Here is a 3616-nt window from a genome sequence, read left to right on the forward strand (position 1 = left end):
AGAGGAAACGAACGGTCGTTACGAGGGATTCCCGTCAGAAGAAGCGTTTCTTCTTCCAGAAACACGTGTTCCGCCTTTTTCTTTTACCAGCTCGCCAAACCGTGATTCCTGTCTCTCGTGTACAGACTTCCTAAATAAGAAAAGAAGAAGAAGAAGAAGAAGAAGAAGAAGGAAAGAGTTAGACGCTTTTCGACGGTTCTCACGAGAGGGTGAATCTCACGAGCGACGATCGTTACTTCTCACGCTTGTTAATTGCATTTTCACCGGAGATCGGCCAAGTTATTCGTAGGATTACGCTTGTTTCTGCTTTACTTGAAAGAAGAAACGAGTGACGCGGAAGAAGAGAGATTCGTTTATTTTTGATTTGGAAAACCGCTGCTCATTCAATTTATATTTTTATTTGAGGATGTAGTTTTATTATAAATTTGAAAATTTCTAAATTTTAAATTATTAATTGAAATTTTTAACTTTTCAAACTTGCAAATTCTTTTTTAAAATATGTTTGCATCCGAATTTCTAAATTTTCGAATCAATTGAAATTTTTCAATTAAATTTCCAAAGTTTAAATTTCCAACTTGCAAATTCTTTTAAAGCAAGTTCGCATCCACAAATTTTCAAATTAATTGAAATTTTTCCTTATGAAAATTCAGTAATTTTCAGAAAGCATAGAAAAGCTTAAAAAACGATTTCAAAAATTCGCAAGCTTTCAAATTGTCCCGTATCAAAATTAATCTTATCGACAAAGTAAGATCGTATTACGCGTTCGATGATTATCGTAAATAGACGTTCTCGTTCGTGTGTAAGGGAACGTGAAATTTCCATTTCCGGGCAGGAAGCGTGAAGATTGTTTCCTTCCCTCTGGTCGACCGCCCTATAACTGGTATAAGGAGACAATACGAGGCAAAGTAGCGGAAGCAAGGACGTAGGGGTTTCTAGCACAAGAGGGAAACCGGATGGGACCTTTAAAGGGCGATTCGAAGAAAACGGATCCTTGGACCGTTTTCAGAGGACCGTTCGCAGAATCCGTGTCCTTTGTTGCTCTACCTTTAACCCCTATGCGCGCCCATCGTTGAATAGAAAATCAACCGCACCTTTTCTCTCTTTAAAGCTGGTTGCAAAAGCTGGTTAAAATTATATATACCGTCTCTCTTTCTTCTTTTTTTTTTTTATATTACGTTTTATAAAGAAGATGAAAGTTTTATTCCATGAAATTTTCAATCGATGAAACTCGTCGGTGTAATAATGAAATTTTCATTTTCCATTAGAGACTGTTTCCGGTTATTTAAAGGGGAAGACGGGATTATTTGGAACGATTTGTTTAGATTTTTAGATGAATGGTAAATTTTAGATCGTGCCTCGATTTATTTCTCGTCGATGATGATGATGGACGGGTTATCCTGTTCGATTTCCATTGACGCCAATTATTAACGAAGAAATTGGATATCGTACATCCGGGTGAGGAACAACCGAAAAACCGATATCTAGGAATACCCTCGATAAAGAGAGAGAGATGCGCGAAGTGCTCGTAGCCATTTTGTCATCTTAATCACCACCATTGTGCAAGTTGATTAAACATCGATCGAACACCGTTTTATTTTATATCGATCCGATCAATTTTCCTTTCATCAATTTCTAAAGTCTAAAGATCAGATTTCGATTTATTTATTATATTTATTGCATTATATTACATTTTAAAAATTTAAAGTTTCACAATCAACTTTCGATCTCTATTCCATCTTCGATAAATACATCCATCCATAAAAGATCCAAAATTTTAAAATTCGAACTTTTATCGGAAATTTTGAAATCGAAATCTTCAATTTCTTCGAAAGATCGAAGAAAAGAGGAATATATCATATCTCGATCCATATCTCTCGATCAAAAAGTTTCCAAACGAAACGTTCTTTATTTTTTTTCTTCGAGTAGAATGATTTCTATTCTCGAATCCGATACACTTACTCGAATTTCTCCGAGGTGAAACGATCTCGTTTCCGCCGGTTTTCGCGATTACGCATTCCGTGTTCTCGATTAATCGTCGATCGTTCTCTGCCACAAGGACGCGTTTCCCGTTTCCACGCCCGGAAACCGGAAGTGACGTCGCCGATCGTTCACGCCGAGGAGAGGCTGGAGTTATTCGTTATTTTTGAACGAAATTGCTCGAATCCGTTTTAACGCGTTTCACCCTCGTAAAATTGTAAACGTTTCAGGAAGGGACCAAATCCCCGTGAAAAGGTAAAAGGTTGGTGTATTTTAGGGATTAAGGAGAGAAACGCGAGGGAAACGGATTTTATACTTTAAAGATAATCAAATTTCGATGTTTCAATTTTTCAACCTTCGTGTTTGTGTCTCTCTCGAAAAGGTCGATTCTTCTTGTTAAGAATATTTGTATAGGATTAAATTAAATTCGGAATTTTCGTCCCTGTTAACAATTTTACGAGATTCTCTATTTTTATCGTCGAATAAAATTTTTCGAAATATATAATCGGGGGATTGCTTTAAAGTATATTGCAATTAGATTTTTGTTTCAGATACTTCGAACAGATCGATTCTTCTTGTTAAGAATATTTGTATTGTCCGGAATTATCGTTGCTATTAACAATTTTACGAGATTGTCTACTTTAATCGAATAAAATTTTTCGAAATATATAATCAACGAGGATTGCTTTAAAGTATATTGCAATTAGATTTTTGTTTCAGACACTTCGAACAGATCGATTCTTCTTGTTAAGAATATTTGTATAGGATTAAATTACTCGGAATTATCGTTGCTATTAACAATTTTGCGAGATTGTCTATTTTAATCGTCGAATAAAATTTTTCGAAACATATAATCAACGAGATTGCAAAGTATATTGCAGTTAGATTTTTGTTTTAGGCGTTGAAAAAAGAAAAGAAAAAAAGGAAAGTTCTCTTTCTTTAAACGAGCAAGACTAGTAAATATATATATTTATAGTTTCTGAATGTAGACGTTGCGGAATAGGTATTAGGATTAATTAACTATTACATGATACGAGGAAGGGAAATCGCGTATGCTTCCATGTGCTCGTTACGTAAAGGCTATTTTCGAGGAAGGAATGTTATTCAGTGAACGGATCAACGGTTCTATTCTTCATTCATCTGCTCGGTTTTCACGCGCCTCCGCTTTCGGGGGCTCGCAATTACCGTTCGTCGGGTCGAAAAATAAGGCAAGTCTCGTGTTCGACACTCGAAAAATTCTCGCAAATTTCTTTTTAATAGATTCATTGACGATTCAAAATGACGGTCAAAATTAAAACCTCGAAGAGACTCGGATATCCATCGCGAAAAATGAGATTTATCGATTACCGTTTTTCAAATCGTCGAGTTTTTTTTAAACGAGACAGCAAATATTCGATGCGTTAAAATTATTAAACTCGAAATTCTCAACATCGATATCCCACCATAACGATAAACTAAAAGCGATATATTACAAAAATCCATTTAATTAATTCCATTTGTCCAAAAATAATGGAATTTCGAAATATGAAAGAGGGACGAAAACATTTTCTTTCAAAAATTCCTCTCGTCGATTCAACGTAACATATTTACAAATAAAAAATAAAAAAAAAAAACACCCATCGAAATATCGAAATTCCGG

Source organism: Apis dorsata, unplaced genomic scaffold (assembly GCF_000469605.1).
Source record: "Apis dorsata unplaced genomic scaffold, Apis dorsata 1.3 scaffold_227, whole genome shotgun sequence".
NCBI lineage: Eukaryota > Metazoa > Arthropoda > Insecta > Hymenoptera > Apidae > Apis > Apis dorsata.